Below are 20,595 nucleotides of genomic sequence, written 5' to 3'. Positions count from 1 at the left end.
CGCTGAAAGTATGGTTTTTAATATAATATTATGACACACCAGGATTTATGTAGCCAACCCTAATTAATTGAAAAAGACCATAAATGATGATGAGCTTTTAACAATGTATTGCAACAATTCACTCACAAGGGGCTTTCATGTATTTTCCTTTTGTTCTTATTAGGAATCTTTTTCTTGCATTTTTTTTCCCTAGAAAGATATTATAGAATTGGATTCCTAACTTAAAACATTTCTACAAGAACATGCGCTCTGCAGAGAAAAAAATTGATATATGACAATTAAGACTATCACACAAACTCATTTATTTCTGCCTTTGTGCTTCTTCCCCTTCCCCTTCCCCATCCCCATCCCCATCCCCATCCCCATCCCCTTTTTCCTCCCTTTCTGGATCATGGATGTGTCCTAACCATTCTTTGAGGTTCCATGCCCTTCCATCAGATGCTTTACATTCAAAACCCCATTCTTGAAGTAACCTTCAGTTGCCCTTAGCACTCTATCCCATGCTTTACGCTTTTCAAGTTTCCTTGCAGGCTTTGTAAACCTTCATAAAAACCAAACAAATGTGACCCAAAAAGAATCACTTGCATAGAATCTTCAAAAACATTGCAACACCAATTTTCCAAAGCAAGCCAAACGAATACTCACCTCTTGCAACATTTTCCTTTCTCTGCGCAGCTGATTCTTTTTCATTAACTTTGCTTGGTTGATGGGTATCTTTTGGTTCTTCGGAGGCTGTTAACAAAAAGAAAAACAATTCTTAGAGGCAAGTTTCTACTTGGGTCGTTCGGCAAGTGAATTTAATGTGACAAACTTATAGTACTTTTTAGCACTACAAAATATGAAAGAACAATGTCTTTAGGAAGGGCCAATTAGACCACCAGTCTCCAACCCTGAACTTCCCATTCCTTTTTTTATCCCACGGACCCCTTACTGCACAGTCAAGGGGGTAAAACCATTTTACATATTTTTACCCTTTCTCCTATGGCTCACTCTCTCTACCCAAAATATCGCCTCAAAATATCTCCCCAAAAATGTCAGCTCCCTCAAATAGCTAACAGAGTTGTGAGAGAAGGCTTAAGAATAGACTGGGGGTGCCGCGTTGTGCTTTGTTTTCCTCCCCCTACAAGGCCCCGACAAACTCAATTGGACCCCTACCCACTCTGTGATGCTCTCGGTAGCGCCCTTTAACCTCTCCCTTGCCCACCCCCATATCTCTAATAACAAGGGACCCTCCATTGCTGCTAAAGCCTGGTTTCCTTTTGTTCCACCCAAAGTACAGGTCCTCAATTGGATTGCCTTCATTGTGGCAAAAGCCTGATTTCCTTTTGTTCCACCCAAAGTACAGGACCTCAATTGGATCGTAGCATCCAAGAGAACCCCTTATGGTTGATCAATTTCAAAGAAGGGGACTTCAGATTTCCAATAGATGCATCATGTTTTTGGAGGAAGAGGAAAGCAATGCCCACCTTTTTATCCAATTTGGCCTCTAACCTCTGGGCCAACCATTTACAACTTTTCAATTGGCAGTGGGTGACCCCACACCTCTTGCACACGGCCCTTTCCCCTAGCCATTTCCGCTCCTTGGCCCAAATCAAGCACCCTCCTGTGGAAAGCCTCTGTGGCAGCAACTTTAAGGCTCATCTGGAATGAAAAAAACAGCAGAATCTTCCGTAGCCAGAGGGCTACCCTAGATGCAATGAAAGACAAGATCAAATCCCTCGTCATTTTTTGGGCTACCCACAGCAAATACTTGTAACATTTATCCTACTCTGATTTTCACCTTAACTAGCCTGCTTTGTTGACCCTTAGACCACATAGAAAACCCGTGCCACCCTTGGCAACCCAAGCCCCACAGGCATTGGCAGCTTATTTCGAGACAAAGATAGCATCACTCTCTTTTCCTATTCCCGTCCCATTGGGATTACAGACTCCATCACTGTGGAAGCTCTAGCTCTCTGGGAAGGCCTCAGGAATTTTGATCCATCTCGGGCCCAATCTCTGATTGTCAAGGGTGACTCTAAGCACGTGGTAGCTTGGGCTTCGGGCAACACCCAGTGGCCATGAAGAAGGGGAAAGTAGAACTAAGTAACGGCTACACAGTTAAAACTCCAATTCAAATGAGTGCAATCAGCTCTAGAAGGGGGAAGTTGAACTAACTCAGGCAAGTGCCAATAAAATCACCAAGCTTGTATTTTATGATATTCCTGAGAGAGTGCTAGAATAGTGTTCTCACCCTTCCACCAAAAGCAGCCACCCCAAGGTTTTCCATGCCTTCCTCTCTTTCCAGCTCATTTGTGAAGAACCTACAAGCAAAGAAAAATCAAGTCGAACATGGAAAAGAATCTCTATTAAAAGAGAAACCCTCTTGTTCAGGAACCAAATAGATCCTTGACGTAGCAAGTCATAATTCAGTATATAAAGCCCCAAAATATGCAGAAGCAAATACGCATTGGGAGTAAATATTAGCTATCGAATCTGTCCAAAACTGAGAACCAGATTAGTAGATTCCTCGATGAGCCAACAATAAGTTGGAGCATGGACTTTATCAAAGGAAAAGAATGTATCGGAGTGTGTTGGTTAGGACAATGAAAGAATGACGAAGACCATCAGTTCTATGATGATTGTGGTAACACTACAAGGGATACAAAGGAATTTTTTAATATAAAATAGGCTATCGTAGGCATAGATGCATGGAGATGGTTCCTCATGTAAGGGAGGACATGATGCTTCACAGTGATCAGTGAATTGTCAGGCGCCAGCTCCAAAGAGTAGGAGGACGGGGAGAAGGGTCCACTAGTTCAGGAACTGATAGTAGAGAGACAAGTAGAGTTGATCCTATCAGAAGGTTAAAGAAATTTTCTTAGAACTAGGGACATGGATATGAGGAAGGAACTAAATGTTAGTAAAATGCTGGGATATCATTCGATGTAGCCATATTTAAGGCTATAGCATACTTATGACCTTAGTAAGGCCTCCAAAATACAAGCTTAATGGACATGCATTGGATGTAAAGCTTCAAGACTCAGCAACTTATGAGAAGATTTAAAGAGTCAGAGATGAAAAAATATGCAATAACCAAAAAGAGAACAGCATGCACTGTTATGCATGATGATTGAAAAAACATACTTGCAAGTTGTAAGGAAAGTACGCCCTTGCAATTTTATTAGTGCACTGAATATTTTCACATAATTCATTATATGTCATTTGGTTTGAGTGCTACATTTAGAGTAGAATGATAATGTCTTGCCTAAAATCACATAGGATGCAATATATAATGCACTAGAATAAAGTTAACAAATAACAATTCTCAAAGCATGCTCATTCAAGATTTTATCCAAATGAGAAATTGAAAGTAGGTATTTGGTTGCCAACTGCTGCCCATTGCATTAGATTGGATTTTTTTAAAACCTTGGACAAAATTCTGATCATTGAACGTCACAAAGAGAAGGATGAAAAGTTCCATGATTTGTTTAAAATCATGAACCGGCTCTTAATGTATTAAGTCATATGGGAGAGAGGGAGCTGACGAGGAAATGATCACCAGATTCACCTATTCATTAATCACAGTGAAGCATATTAGTACTTTACTCAGGCTTGAAGAAAGTGTTATCATTAGAAGACAGGCATCGAATTGGTACTTTACACATTGAATTGGCGAAGAGTGCTCAAGCAACGATGTCAAAAGTATAAAATGATAGAAATCCTGACAGAAGGTCGAACTGGAGATGAAGGGAATTCGTCCACTCATTGAAGTGCTACGGCTTGTTGGTAAAAAGGCCAAAGATGGTATAATTATTGACCAAGCTAAAGAAACCATGCAAAGATATTGTAGATTTTTTAGGGCGTTCCCTGTAAGCAGCCTGCAGTACCGGCACCCTGGTACAGTGAGAATGAGCAAGGGTTAGTTAGGGCTTGGCCTTTGATGGGGTAAATAGCTGAACAGGATTCGTGTAACCGATCCCAATTAGTGGGGATAAGGCTTTGATGATGACGATGATGATTTTGCAGAACATCGATGCCAGACAGGGTAAGTAATACAGCTGGTAAACCCATGCCTTGGGTACATTGATTGTCTAAATGCCTATTTAAGGTTTCGATCATTTATGTCATAAATTGTCTAAATGCCTATTTAAGGTTTCTAAATTCTTATATAATTTATATAATACCTTGATAATGGAAAGTTATTCTTTTTTATATCTATTTTGGCAAGTTATTTCCTAAATATAATCTCTTAATTGAATATTTGAATTTGAGCTATTTCTCAGTTAACTTTCCATATTTCTGTGTAGAAAGAATCCAATTAAGAATTGTGACACTTCAGGAAAATCAACTCATTTTAAATTCCTCAATTTTCATAAGTTAACAATTGCAATCAATTTAAATATTAAGACATAGTAAATAGATATTCATAGGTCGAACGTAATAGTTAAAAGTTTTTATACATCAGAAAATTGCACCAAAACCATTGCCTAGAATTATGAATAATAGCCATCAAAGTGTTGAGTGAGATGTGAATGACTACAAATTGTGAGCAAAGATTATAACCCATTGTGAGCTCTTAGAAGGTTGGTTGGTGGCAGAGGGAGAGTGTCTACTTGAGAAGAACAAGACTACTGGGAATTCACAGATTGAGATTACACATGACCTAGAGAGTAGCAGGCTAGAGTAGATCAACCAAAAACTAGCCAAACCAAAGGAAACAATTGAATGGAAGTGGCAATGGGAATGGTGCGGCAGCTAAAGATTACATGCATAGACTCTCTCCAAGGCCATAGAGGGTCTATGTCGGTCAGTCTTCATAGTGTTGATGGGTTTGGTGCCATGAGAAGTCATGCAAGGAATACCACATGTATGAAAACAGTGGTAATTAACGTAAGTCACAAGACTGGAAAATGTAAGGACCAGGCCAACCGTGGAGTGCATGTTGGTCATTGCCTGCAACCACTTTATTTTCTATCATTATTTACAAGGTTGTAATTTCAAATCTGTCACACATCATTCGATTGTAGTGGAATAATAGAAAAATATATATTGGTTCTTCTGAGTTTGAAATCTCACATTGCATACATGTTAGAGTTGTTTTGTAGATTCTAAGTATTTTTATCTATAAATTCGATTATATTTTGCAAGTAAAATAACAGATGTTTACAAGACTAAAGTTTTGCTACTTCATTGTCCAAATGTATTCCCTTTCCAAAAACACACCTTAGAGAAGATGGATATAGCATCTAAAACAAATAATAAATCACTCTAGATGCATTTCTGATTTAGATTGATGATTTTGAAACCCAAAAAAAAACTAATGATTTGCATAGAATTAAAATGAATGGGCAAAAAACAATGTTTAAAATGATCTATTTTTAAGGTTCAAAGACCATTATTTCCAGATTAACAATCATGGGTCAAAATTATCAATGATCCAAAACCCATCTCTAAGATGGACATTTGGGGGGAGACCGCATTTGAATTAAGACAGCCTAGGTATAAAGCAATGCTTATCAAGTAGAGCTATTATCCATACAAAATATACTGCAAAAAAATTCTTTGTATATGAAATTCATAAAATCATTTAAAGCATTTTCATTCATATTTTTCTTGTCTTTTAGATTCTTTATACCCAAAGCTCTCAGTGCCTCTTGATCCCTCAACAAGCTCTAGACCTCAACTATGACAATCAACACCAAAATCTCCCTGCGAGCTCTAGACCTCAACTATGACAATCAACACCAAAATCTCCCTGCGCACACCCCCCCCCCCCCATCCTCCACAATAAAAAAAAAAAAAAGAGAACAAAAAAACAAAACAAAACTTGTGCATGCACACAGAGACAAACACACAAAATCCTTGCTCCAATTGGCCATTAGACCCTGGAACTAAGATGCCTAGATACAGGTGTGGATACAAACACATTGGATCAACTTGGAAGTTTAGTGATGGCAGCTAGAGGAAAATGTGGTAGTCATAGCCAAGGTAGTGGAGTTGTACAAACATAGGAAGATTTTGAGAATCTGATGGGGAAAGTCAAGGAATTGGCCCTTCGAGTGGAACACTCCAACTGCTCTGAACAAGGGGATTCCATCGTTCATGACAGCGATGGATCTGAAGCCCAGGAGGAGAATCGTCCTTTAACCCAGGAAGTGAACTCTAAGTTAGAAAATCCTTAGATTCGAGCTCTAAATGGTTCAAATCAGGGATCCAGGTCGATGTTCCTGATTTTTGAGGTAAATTATAGCCCGATGATTTTTTGTATTGGTTCACTAACTATGAGACCTTCTTTAAATGGAAAGAGTTAACAAAAGAAAAAAGAGAGTAAAATTTGTGGCTACTCGATTGTAGGGTCATGGTAGCAACAGGCAATTATAGTTCGTAGAGGAAAAGAGAAAATCACGAGGAAGATGAAATTTTACTTGAAGGAGAAGTTTATCCCTACTGATTATGCACAACGCTTATATAACATATTTCACCATCCACAACAAAAAGAATTGAGCATGCAAACATCAATGAGTTCTATCTCTTGATGATCAACAAGTGTAATGATCAACTGTTGCGAGGTATGTAACTGGACTGAAATTGCAAATAAAAGATGAATCAATTTCGCATAGAATTTTTAGTCTTGAGAAAGCATGTTCAGTGTATTAAATGTGGGATGTGGCTCGATACGGTCCGGATGTCGAAGCCTCAAACGCTTCGACAGTTCCTAGGGTCTCCCGGACTCCCAGAACATCATTTCTTGGGCATCTGGTGAAGCCCAACCCTTGTGGAGGCTTTGGCATATTTTTTATGCTATCCTTGATCATTGAGGGCTATGCGGGTCTATTGGAATCATATCTGGCAGGAGGCAAAACAGCTCGCTGACAGATATGATTCCAATAGACACGCATAGCCCTCAATGATCAAGTATAGCCCTCAAGCAAGTGCTCCTTCTTTTACCTTTGGATTTTTAATCTTTCTCTATTTTTGGATCTTTCCGATCTCCTTCTTTGCTAAAACCCTAGCTCAAGCTACTAGGTAGGCGCCACCCTATCCCAAACCTCTGGATGTTGTGAAATATATCCCTGAGGGGTCCCATTAATGAGTGAGGAAAAGGGTGGGTTGGAGATGCACCCTTGGACCCATTGTCTCCATTTTTGGCCCAAAACCCATTCTGGCCTATATCTAATCTAAAATTGAAAAATATATGTCGTCATAAGCTTTCCCCAAATCCAATTTAATTACTAAACCATTTTCACCACATATGTATCTGAAGTGTATGACCTCATGGAGCCCATCTAGAATTTGTCTGTTGGACACTGAGAGAGAAAACTTTCGTAGGACAAATTTAAACCTGCAGACTGGAACGTCAGTTCGGATCATTTAAATGGAGTTCAAGAGACCAAAGCCCTCTAAATTTCTGCACCTTTAAGTTCAGGAATCAGAGCCAAGAAAGTGGAATTGGCTATGTTATGAAGTCAGCATCTCTCATGGAATTCATGGAAGTATTGAAGGACCTCATAAGACAAAATATTTGAGACACTAATATACCCATTGTAGAATTAATTGTCATCTAAAAAGGATCTAAAATCCATGGAAATGAGATGAAGGTTAGGAATTCAGGTGCCCTAATCAGAGAAAGATGTATTCATTAGCTTCAATGATATATGAAAGGGTAGTGTGACTAGAATGCCTTCAGTAGGAAAATAAATCAATTAAATAAGTATCCCACATGTGCATACAAGTATAAATCATCATTATATTGGTTCAGGATTCATGAAATAGACATGGCAAAAGTTTTATTCTGGCTGTGAACCTAACACAACCCTCCTCCTTTCTCCAGTCTTGGGACCCGCCTAACTGGCTTTGGACCCCATAGCAGAGTAGATATTAGGTGGAAATATATACACAGAAGAATGTATCTCAACAATAAACATTGATATCCTATACTTCTTCAAATATTCTACACACTTCTAGGCCACTTTCAGGTCGGTTAAAATTTTCAACACATTTCTCCATGAAACATAAGCTTTCTCATTCTTCACACTCATTGATAGTTCAAGGAATTGAATGAGAAAGAGAAGTTCGGAACATTCAATCACTCTATCATGACAAGAAAAGACAGTATGTATGTGGGCAATATAAAAGAAAGATGAAAAACTTAGTTTTTCAAGGGAAAAAAAAATATATATATATTCATAACAATAATGCAAAAAGAACAATACAACGTAAAATTAGAATAGATAGATGCCAATTGGTTAACCAAACAGAAAGTTACCCAAGAGTGCAACATCCCGGAGCAATTTCCTGAAGTCCTCTTTACCACCCTGAAAATCCACCTCATCCGACTTACCCTCTCCATCATTTGATGGCTGCAAAGAATTCAGGAACTGTAAAGCATCATGAAAACTATGAACCCTTAACATTTAAATTGCACCAAGCACTGTAACCAAAACATTAAACCAGAGGAACCTGAAATACAATTAACAGAAAAACAAATGGAGGACCCCAGCATGTTCAAATTAGAAAATCAAAAACTAACAGATGATTGGAATTGCATAAAAGCTTGAGATTACCACACTCAACAATATCCAACAGAAATCAGTGTGGTTAGTATGGGATTGTTTAGAACTACATAGCATTTCAGATGAAAAATACTCAATTCAACCACATGCATAATCAATTAAATAAAAGGCTAAGATTTCCCTCAATCTGAAGGGACATGTACTTAATGGCATCCATGACCCACCCAGCTCTAATTCTGTGTGTGACTTAAATCTCTCCCTTTTCTTAGATTGTCAACTCAGGATATCGAAAGTGCGGTCTTTTTGGAATTTCCTGGTCATCAATCGTAACTACTTCCTTGTTTTTACTCCTAATACTACTAAATTTGAATTCCATGTATACCAGTTTTCAAGTAGTCATGTTACAGGACAATAATGTCACTTACACGTAAAACTTACAGTATCTTAAATTCATAATGATAGATGGAAATATCACAATTAAGTACAGAAATACCAGTTTCAAATAATTATTTTACAGGAAATGAGGTCACTTACCTATACATTACTCTGAGATGGATGTGTTGCTACTGCTGTCAAAGTAAGATCGGGATTATTGACGTTCAGCTAAAGGTATGGGAAGAGAGACCAAATGAGTTTTTGTATGGGGCGAGGGAGAATAAAAATGTTCATATTACAAGAGAGAAATATTATATTCTTACGAGAGAGAAATAATATATAATTATGTCATGAGAACCTTACAAGAAAGAAGAACCTATTACGAGGTCTTTATGAGAGAGGAAATCATTTGTCATGAGAAATTCATCATGAAAACCTTACAAGAATGAAGAACCTATTACGAGGTCTTTATGAGAGAGGAAAATCATTTGTTATGAGATATTTATCATGAGAACATCATTATGGGAATAATACTATTTTTATGAAAATATTATGAGAATAATATTATCTTTAAAAAATATCATTTGTTATGAGAAAATCATCATGAGAACATCATTATGAGAATAATAATATTTTTATGAAAACAGTTGTTATTAGAAAATCATTATGAGAGAGAAATAATATTATCTTTAAGAAAAATCATTTGTTATGAGAAAATCATTATGAGAGAGAATAATATTACATGAGATATTATAAGAGAGAATATTATATGAGAGAGGGGAATAATTCTTATCATAATGAGATCATTATGAGAGAGAGGAATATTACATGAGAACTTATGAGAGAATATTATATGAGAGAGAAATAAATATTATAAGAGAGAGAAAGAGAACTTACGTATGGAAGAGAGAGATGAAAAAAAAACTTGATGAGCTTAATGATTAGCTCATCATGGGAGAAGGATATTTAAAAATGAGGGAGGGCACTCCTCCACTTGACACATGTCAAATTATGTGTCCTTTTATTAACTTCTCACTTTTATGTGTCACCTCATGACACATCACCTCATTTTATTATCTTATAATGCCACCTCATACCTTATTATCTTAATTAAGTATTTTTCTTAAAAAAAATCATGGAAATGAAAAGTTTCGTAAATGAATGGTCCCATGGTGTATTATTAACACAATGGACTATCATTCAAAATTATTCCTTTATATAGGTATTTTGTATTATTTTTATTTTGTTATTATTATTGTTATTATTTTACTTATTTTTTTCAGTTCTAACAATTTAGGGTCATCACATTTTGAAATTCAGTTTTGATACAATATATATAGTAGAAATTCCGAATTGTTTTATTTATACTTTAAGAATAGACGATCACATCTCAAGAATATTAGTACTATAAAACTTGGGTGTGATAATTTTGGTACCAGAGCAATAGGTTTAGGATTCCTAGGAAATCTCAATAAGAATATACTCTAAGTCATACTTATTGTATGAACAGACAATTACGACGTTAAGATCCCGTATGACTGAAGCTAGCATGGAGGGAATTCACAAAGCCTTGGAGAATATGGTTGCTCTTATGCAACATCAGATGGAGAACAATAATCCACTTAGACAGTCAGTTATAGGAAATAATGGGTGTAATATCAAACAATTTAAAAAATTAAACCCACCTTGCCTTTAAGGGTGCTGCAGATCCACTAGAAGCCGAGAGATGGATTTATGCAATTGGAAAAAATATTTGAAGTAATGGAATGTCCTGATGTAAGAAGGTCACCTTGGCAGTCTTTATGTTGGAAGGTGAAGCAGAACATTGGTGACGGATGGCAAAAAGAGTACTGGTCCTAGAAAACAAACCTTTGACTTGGGAAGCATTTCGAGAAACATTCAATGAAAAGTACTTCCCAGATTTTATTCGAGATCATAAAGAAATGGAATTTCTAGAATTAGTCCAAAGGAACAGAACAGTAGCACCGTATGAGGCCAAGTTTACTGAATTGCCAGGTTTGCCTCACATATGGTCAACGATGAGTCAAGAAAGGTGAAAAAATTCTAAAGAGGCCTCAGACCAGCTATCAAAGGCAAAATATCAACCCTAAAATTAAGAACTTATGCCGAGATAGTGGATCGAGCCCAAATTGTTGAGAAAGATTGCGAAGACTTCCAAAAGAGGAAAAACCAAAAAAGTCAGGTTAGACCCGCACCATCTAATTGGCAACAAGGAAAAGAATCAGAAAGGGCAAACAAAAAGCCAAGGCCGGTGTCATTTCAAAGCCTGCCAGAACCTTGTTATTGGCAGACCGGAGCCTGCTTTAAATGTGGAATCTGGGGTATAAGATTAAAGATTGCCCTATTATGCAAATTGCAGCAACATTCGAAGCATGGTGAGGCAACTCAAAAACCCCAAATGAAAGGAAGAGAATTTGCAATCACTCAACAAGATGCCTAAGCTACAAAATCGGTGATTCAAGGTACTCTTACTGTCTTTCGAGATATAGCTCATGTTTTGATTGATCCTAGATCTACTCATTCATTTGTATCACCATACTTTACATGCCATTTAAAAATAGAACAAGAACAATTGCAATACATTTTAGACGTAGCCACACCTATGGGAAATTCAGTTGTTACCAATCTGTATACAAATCTTGTGTAATAATAATAGAGAAAAAGAACTACTAGTGGATTTAATACTTTTAGAAATTCAAGATTTTGATGTAATTTTAGACATGGATTGGCTCTTTGCATACCATGCGAGTGTTGATTGTTACAAGAAGATAGTTATCTTTTGCATTCCGAATCAACCGGTATTTCATCTCCTCCATTAGGGCTAACCGCCTCCTTCAAAGGGGATGTCAAGGCTTTCTTGCCTATGTTTAAGAAAATAGAAAATAAAAGATGAACTTGGACGACATTCCGGTTGTTCGGGAATTTCCTGATGTATTTCCTGAGGAATTGTCAGGTTTACCACCTGACAGGGAAATTGAATTCTCCATTGAGTTGCTTCCCAGGATAACCCCAATCTCTAAAGCCCCATTATCGAATTGCACATGTGGAACTTAAGGAACTTAAACAGCCATTACAAGAATTATTAGATAAAGGATTCATCCGACCCAGTGCACCACCTTGGGGTGCTCTGGTATTGTTCGTTAAAAAGAAAGATGGGTCCATGACGTTGTGTATTGACTATAGACAACTAAACCAAGTGACTGTGAAAAACAAGTATCCACTGCCTAGAATTGATAATTTATTTGATCAAGTACAAGGATCACAAGTGTTTTTAAGAATTGATCTCAGATCTAGGTACCATCAGCTCAAGATTAGAAGTGATGACGTTCCAAAACAGCTTTTAGAACAAGATATGGCCATTATGAATTCGTAGTTATGCCTTTTGGATTAACCAATGCACTAGCTGCATTTATGAATTTAATGAATCGAATCTTTAAGCCCTTCTTGGATAAGTTTATTGTAGTATTCATTGATGATATTCTAATTTATTCCAAGAATCCGAAATAGCACGAGCAACATGAAAGGATGGTATTGCAAATACTAAGAGAAAAGGAGTTGTATGTCAAACTAAGTAAATGTAAATTTTGGCTAGAATAAGTGACATTTTTAGGTCATGTGATATCAAAGGAAGGTTTATCTATTGACTCTTCAAAGGTTGAAACTGTGATTAATTGGAAGCAACCAAGTAATGTGACTATAGTCCGAAGCTTTTTGGGACTGGTAGGATACTACAGAAGATTTGTAGAAGGATTCTCTCGAATTGCGACTCCATTAACTCGATTGATACTGAAAAATGTCAAATTTGAATGTATAAAGGAATGTGAGGAAAGTTTTCAAGAATTAAAAGCTCGATTGACTTCCACACCTATTTTAACTATTCTTGGGGAAGTGGGGGATTTGAGATTTACAGTGATGCTTCACACAAACGCTTAGGTTGTCTATTAATGCAACATGGGAAGGTAGTGGCATATGCATCTAGACAGTTGAAAGAATATGAGAAGAGGTACCCAACTCATGACCTAGAACTAGCTGCAATAGTATTTTCTTTAAAGATTTAGAGACATTATCTGTATGGTGAGCAGTTTGAAATACCTCTTTTCTCAGAATGATTTAAATATGTGACAAGTAAAATGGATGGATTTTCTAAAAGACTATGATTGTACAATCCATTACCATTCGAGTAAGGCTAATGTTGTGGCAGATGCTTTAAGTAGGATGTCTGCAAGAGTTCTAGCTCATCTGATGATTAAAAAGTGCTGACCATTGGAAGAAATTAAAGATTACAGCTCAGAATTTCATTTAAAAGATTCTGGCACTATTGTTGCTAATTTAAGTTTAAACCCAACTCTCATTCAAAGAATTAAAGAGGCACAATTAAATGACACTTGGATGGTAGCAATTATGGAAATATCTAAATGTCAAGGCCAGATTTTGAAAGTCGGCAGGATGGCATATTGAGATTCAGAGGGAGACTTTGTATTCCAAATGATGAAAATTTAGAAACGGAGATCTTGGATGAAACTCATCGATCTCGATATATTGTACATCCTGGTAGTAGTAAAATGTATCAGAATCTACGAAGCCATTATTGACGGAACAATATGAAAAAAGAGATTGCGGAATTTGAGTCTAAAAGCCTGGTGTGCCAACAAATTAAGGCGAAACACCAAAAACCCGTGGGTATGTTACAACCCTTACCCATTCCTGAATGGAAATGGGGGCACATAACTATGGATTTTGTTACAGGCATACCCAAAACAAAGAATAGTCACAATGCAATTTGGGTGATTGTGGATAGACTACCCAAATCTGATCATGTTCTGGCCATCAGACAAACAGATTCATTAGATAAGCTGGCAAGACTATATGTTCGAGAAATTGCAAGATTGCACGGGACCCCAGTGACAATTGTGTCTGATAGAGACCCCCAATTTACCTCTCAATTTTGAAAGAGTTTACAGGAAGCCATGAGTACCAAGGCAAATTTTAATACGGCATTTCATCCTCAAACAGATAGACAATCAAAAAGAACAATCCAGACTTTAGAAGATATGCTTAGAGCTTGTGTCATGAATTTTAAAGGAAATTGGGAAGAACATTTTCCTTCAATCGAATTTGCCTAAAATAATAGCTATCAGTCCAGTATTAAAATGGCACCATATGAGGCATTATACGGAAGAAAGTGTAGATCACCTATCTGTTGGGATGATATAGGGGAAAGAAAATTACTGAGATCAGAGCTACTCCAAGAAACTACCAATAAGATTAAGCTCATTTAGAACATACCTCAAAGTGCTCAAAGTACACAAAAACGTTATGCAGATAAGCATAGGAGAAACTTAGAATATCAGGTAGGGGACCATGTATTTCTAAAGGTATCTCCTTCCAAAGGTATAATGAGAATTGGGAAAAAAAGAAAGTTAAGCCCAAGGTTTATTGGACCTTCCGAAATCTTGGAAAGGAATGGAGAGATGGCACATAGAATTCCTTGGCCACCAAAATTATCAGACATTCATAATGTGTTTCATGTGTCAATGTTACGAAAATATGAGCCTGACCCGTCACACATCATTAACCATGAACATCTTCAAATTAGAGATGACTTAACATACACTAAGCAACCCATTCGGATTCTGGATCGAAAAGAGCAAGTGTTGAGAACCAAGGTGATACCATTAATAAAAATTTTGTGGAAATATCATTCCTTGGAAGAAGCCACTTGGGAACGAGAAGACGAAATCAAGGAGAAATACCCCATCTTTTTCAGCAATCAGGTACGAACATTTAGATGACTAAATTTTTTTAAGGGAGGGAGAATGCGATGACCCTAAATTGTTGGAACTGAAAAATAATAATAATAATAATTACAATAATAATAATAATAAATAAATAAATAATACAAAATACTTATATAAAGGAATAATTTTGAACGATAGTCCATTGTGTTAATAATACACCATGGGGCCATTCTTTTACAAAACTTTTCAATTCCATGATTTTTTTTAAGAAGAGTAATTAATTAAGATAATAAGGTATGAGGTGGAATTATAAGATAATAATATGAGGTGATGCGTCATGAAGTGGCACATAAAAGTGAGAAGTTAACAAAAAAATGATACATAATTTGAAATGTGTCAAGTGGAGGAGTACCCTCCCTCATTTTTAAATATCCTTCTCCCCTCATGAGCTAATCATTAAGCTCATCAAGTCTTTTTTTTCCATCTCTCTCTTCCATACGTAAGTCCTCTTTCTCTCTCTAATAATATTTATTTCTCTCATATAATATTCTCTCTCATAAGGTCTCATGTAATATTCCTCTCTCATAATTATCTCATTATGAAAGGAATTATTCCCCCGTCTCCTATAATATTCACTCTCATAAGATCTCATGTAATATTATTCTCTCTCATGATGATTTTCTCATAACAAACGATTTTTCTTAAAGATAATATTATTCTCATAATGTTTTCATAAAAATAATATTATTCTCATAATGATGTTTTCATGATGATTTTCTTATAACAATGATTTTTCCTAAAGTTAATATTATTCTCATAATATGTTCATAAAAATAGTATTATTCTCATAATGATGTTCGCATGATGATTTTCTCGTAACAAATGATTTTCCTCTCTCTCATAAGCTTCTCGTAACATAATTATATATTATTTCTCTCTCATAAGAATATACTATTTCTCTCTGCTGTAATATGAACATTTTTATGCTCCCTCTCCCCATACACAAACTCATTTGGTCTCTCTTCCCATACCTTTAGTTGAACGTTAGTAATCCCAATCTTACTTTGGCAGCAGTAGCAACACATCCATCTCAGAGTAACGTATATGTAAGTGACCTTATTTTCCTGTAATATAATTATTTAAAAACTGGTATTTCTGCACTTAATTGTGATATTTCCATCGATCATTATGAAATTTTAGATACTGTAAGTTTTACATGTAAGTGACATTATTTTCCCGTAAAATGACTACCAGAAAATTGGTATTTCCGCATTTAATTAAATTGTGATATTTTCGTTTATCATTAAGAATTTTTATATAGTTGAAAAATTGGTATTTAACTCTGGATTCCATAAGAGTTTTTCTATTGCCAGTAAACTGCTTATCATGTTAAATTTCAATAATGTCTCTCATAACTACTATCTTTCTGAAACTATAGCCCAAAATATTTAACTGGTTATTTATGAAAATGTCAGTGAAAGTGATTGTTATAAACTGCTTCATGTGAATTTATGTTAATGATTTCAAAGATATTTTGAATATATGATATTGTTGCTTCTTGATGTTTAAAGAATTTCAGAAATACTTTACGTATACAAGTGGACCAATCCGGTACGCCAGTAGGGAATAAGTGGACTCATCCGGTACACCGGTGAGATATAAGTGGACTTATCCGGTACGCAGGTAAGGATTAAGTGGACTCATTTGGTACGTCAGTGAAATATAAATGGGCCTATCCGGAACACAGGTGGGGATTAAGTGGACTCATCTGGTACGTCGGTGAGGTATGAGCAAACCTACCTGGTACACCAGCAAGGATTAAGTAGACCCATCCAGGACACTGGTGAGGTATAAAGGTGACCTACTTGGTACGCAAGTAGGGTACTTTGTGAAATCTTTTGAATTACGTGAAACTGTGCATTTTTGTTAAAAAATTTATATATGCACTTCTTCATATTGTTTCAACGTGCAATCAAATCCTTTGGATTATCTTAAATTGTGCAGATCTGTTAAAAATTTTAAAACAATTCTCCATGTATGCTCTTCCTCATATTATTTCAATATACATTCTTTTAAAAAATATTTACATTTTCTAACCATGATTTTTAATAATTATGATGGTCACTTATTGAGTAGCCAAACACATCAAACTATTGTGAATTCCTACCAGAGTAATTGCAGCCTTATGGTTTGTATGTACAGCAGGAGTAGCTTGGAAGATGTTTGTAGTCATGGTTAAATTCGTCTTTGAAATTTTTGTTTTAGCAAAATTGTATATATATAGATCTTCATGTTATATATATAGACCTTCATGTGAATATAAGTGTGAATAGACTTTGTACAAGTTTGAAAATTTCTGAATGGAAATTCAGTTTTGGTTCAAAATATATATTAGAAATTCCGAATTGTTCTATTTATACTTTAATAATAGACTGTCATATCTCAGAAATGTTAGTGTTATAAAACTTGGGTGTGACAGATAATACAAGCTTTGTGGCCTGATATGGTCATCTTTTAGCAGAAGTTAACCGTTATTGATCAAAAAGGCAAGCTTAAGATATCACAATGAGCTTGCTAGATCGAACCAAAATATTATTGACATGGTGATCTTAGGGGGCTTCTACTCTTGAGACTATTTTCTGGTTGCATGTTGATTGACGGCGAAATTCCACGCTTTTATTTTTTTTATACGATAAGTTGCTCTTTCTACCTAAATTGATGGTCATGAAGCCCCAACTTGATGCTCTTATCTAAGAACTATCCTTTTGAGGGGGAAAAACGGGCCCTTTTTTACAACAATTAGTGCTCTCAATTATTTGTGTTTGTGTTAGTACATCGAAACAAAGTACCTATGGTTGAGCTGAAAATGAAAGATGAACAGGTTAGGATTCATATCAACATGATTTTTAATATCAAGTTGGGGGCCGTAGATTTTGGAGAAACAAGAAAATATAGAAGATCAATGAAATCTCAGCATTTCAGATGATCACAAATAAAAGAGATGGGTGCGCATGTTAACTTTGAAATGTATTTAATATATTTTGAGAAATTCATCCTTTTCTTAAGCCCAATAATATTTCTTTCCATCTATTATGCACAAGAATAGCCTAGAATCTACACATGGTCTCCTATGGGTATCAAGGTTGTCTTCCTTTTGTAAATTAAACCACTCAATAGACCGAGAACCGGGATGATTACCTGCAACAGTCAATTGAACCTAAGTGAGGACAAGTGATATGACTCAACATTTTCCAAACTCCAAGACATGGATGCCAATACAAGTTTTCCTATTCAACATACATCTATTGTGATATGACCGATACAAGTTTTCCTATTCAACATACATCTATTTTGATTACATGCAACAGTCAATTGAACCTAAGTGAGGACAAGTGATATGACTCGGCATTTTCCAAAATCCAAGACATGGATGCCGATAGAAGTTTTCCTATTCAACATAGATCTATTCACCTTAGAAATCATCATCATCAAAGCGTTTTACCAACTAACTAAGTCGGCTGATTCAACTTACATGAAATGATGAATACATACATGTTCTGTTTTTATTTATATGTTTATATTCGTGCCTTTTTATATTAAAAGCTATCTAGAAGTGTCTTTTCTCTGTGTTAGTGTTTTATTGTTTCGACACCAAGCACTAAGCATATACAAGTATTCAATAATGGAACTGCTCAGGGGTTCTTAAAGTGGTATATTATGTTTTTTAAACACCTATCCTGACCTAATCTACCTTTTCTGAAGAAACTGACCCTTTAGACATGTTCGATGATGAATAAATTGCCCACTAACGCTAGAGAAGGGTACCGAGTTTAGGAATTGATATTTAAAAGTGATTTCAGTCGCCAAGCATATGAACATTTTATTATTGTCGATGGTTTCTGCAATCATGTTAGCACAATTCAAGAACATCTCATGGGAATGTACTTTTTGGAGACAAATTGGATTTCTAATTTTCAAAATTTATTTAATTTTTCATATTCATGATCTCCATGTTGAAGATCATATATTCTCTAAAAATTAAGATCAAAATATATTTAAAACTATATTTATTGCCAAGCTCGTATTTTTACATGTGCGGGCTTCGCCGCATGCTAACAGCATCCATAAAAAAAAATTATAATATTAGAGAAATTTTGTTTTAGACATTACATCTAAACAATGACTCCTCCTTAACCATACAATTTCTAGAGAATGGGTTTACAACATGAGAAAGAAGGAGAATTTAAAACACAAATGCAAAGAGAGAGATGAGAATTGAAACTATTACAAAGAGAGAGGTGACAAGACCACTGGAATGAGGCTTTGGTCACTCCTTTCACTAAGAGGGGGATCCTCTTTCTATAGGCGAAGGGAAAGATCTGGACTTGAAATAAAATTTTCAATTCCGCCAGGTGATGGCCTTTGCAAAAAACTTTCACGTGAATATACTTGAAGGGCAGTCGTTGGTCAATTTTGGTGAAGCCACGTACTGGCTATAGTGAAGGCAATTGGATTACTCATCAATAGGTTACTGTTGGCTACAGTGTTTAGTTACGTGACTTATCAGAAATTTATGAATAGTATTTCTAATCAAATAGTGTTTTTACAATTCATATAGACTCGTGTGTTGAATAGTGTTTTCAGTCGAGTTGTCCATCTCACGATCGAACGGTAAGTCACACTTGCATAGTGGTCTTTCAAGGGATATATGGAAAAAGATTCCTTCTTTTGAATAGTATAATACAAAAACTCGTAGCTCAGCATTTATTGCAAGGTAGACTTTTTTGCATAAGCATTTAATATATGCATATATTTTATATAAGAAAATATTTTCTTTCGATCTACTTTATCTGAAAATTACTGGTTTAGTCTTGTCCCGGGTCCCATCTTGCTTTTGTGTGTCAGAAAAATTTCCTATGTTTTTTCTAAATTGTGTTTTACTTTGTGAAATATGGGATTTCCATAGAGCATTTAATTCATGATAAAACTTAGAAGTGATATCTAGGTTTCGGTAAAAATCTGCAACTTGTTTAGTTTGGGATAAGCATAATTACTCTTGTAATCTCATAATATCTTTAACAGATAATCGTGAGCATTTGGGATTTGAGCAAAATGTTGATGCTGCTTCGAGGCTTCTTTAGGCTCTTTAAACTGAATGTTCCTCGGTCTAGGGATCCCTTCGTAAAGTTTTCCCTTTTTCTGAGGAGGTAGTAAGAGTTGTTTACCTTTTTCATTTATCTCTCGATAAGATATGAACAGCTTTAGTTAATCGGTCCACAACGACCCAAACACTATCGTGTCCAGTACTTGATCTAGGCAGGCCAAACACAACATCCATGGTGATGTGTTCTCATTTCCACTCTGGCATGGGTAAAGGCTGTAACTGTCTGACAGGTTTCTGATGTTCAGCCATCACTTGCTGATAGGTCAAGCACTTAGAAACAAACTGTGCCACTTCCCTCTTCATATTATTCCACCAAAAGACCCTCTTCAGATCCTTATACATTTTTGTACTCCCTAGATGCATCGTGTAACGGGAGTGGTGTGCTTCTTTGAAAATAGCCCTTTTTACAATCTCGTCATTAGGAACACATATCCAATCATTAAATCTTAACAATTCATCACTGCCCACAGCAAAGTCCTCTTTTCCTTCCAACTTCATTTCCTCGAGAATTTCCTTAAGCTGAGGATCTTCTTTTTGTGCCACTCGTATCTACTGAAAGAGTTGGGGCTCCACCCTTATACATGAAATTATTCCCACCCCATCACTAAGGGGTAGAGTCGGGTGCCATTCTACTGCATCTTCCAATAATTTCATCTCTCGAACCATCAAGTGAGCCACTGATACCATGGGCTTCCTACTCCAGGCGTCTCCTACAATGTTTGTCTTACCCGGGTGGTAATTGAGGGTACTCTCATAATCATTCAACAAGTCCATCCATCTTCTTTGCCTCATGTTTAATTCT

At 36.1% G+C, this 20,595-nt stretch overlaps 1 long non-coding RNA gene across 4 annotated transcripts in view; it reads right to left on the bottom strand.

Annotated features, from left to right (window-relative positions):
• Window positions 1–44: 44 nt before the first annotated feature.
• Window positions 45–20,595, bottom strand: part of LOC148779880 (uncharacterized) — a 42,047-nt gene continuing 21,496 nt past the window's right edge. The window contains exons 2-5 of one of the 4 annotated variants that reach the window (XR_016044136.1): window positions 8,249–8,342; window positions 2,234–2,303; window positions 646–732; window positions 45–541 (exon numbers count right to left, since the gene is read on the bottom strand). This is a non-coding gene — a long non-coding RNA (uncharacterized LOC148779880). Of the gene's footprint in view, window positions 542–645; window positions 733–2,233; window positions 2,304–8,248; window positions 8,361–20,595 lie in introns of all 4 variants that reach the window. The other 3 variants (XR_016044137.1, XR_016044135.1, XR_016044138.1) reach the window with 3 other exon arrangements.

Source organism: Amborella trichopoda, chromosome 11 (genome assembly GCF_054954075.1).
Source record: "Amborella trichopoda isolate Santa Cruz 75 chromosome 11, AtrichopodaSantaCruz75HAP2 v2.0, whole genome shotgun sequence".
NCBI lineage: Eukaryota > Viridiplantae > Streptophyta > Magnoliopsida > Amborellales > Amborellaceae > Amborella > Amborella trichopoda.
The sequence above is the reverse complement of the archived record's forward strand: the minus strand, read 5'-3'. Positions and strand labels throughout refer to the sequence as shown.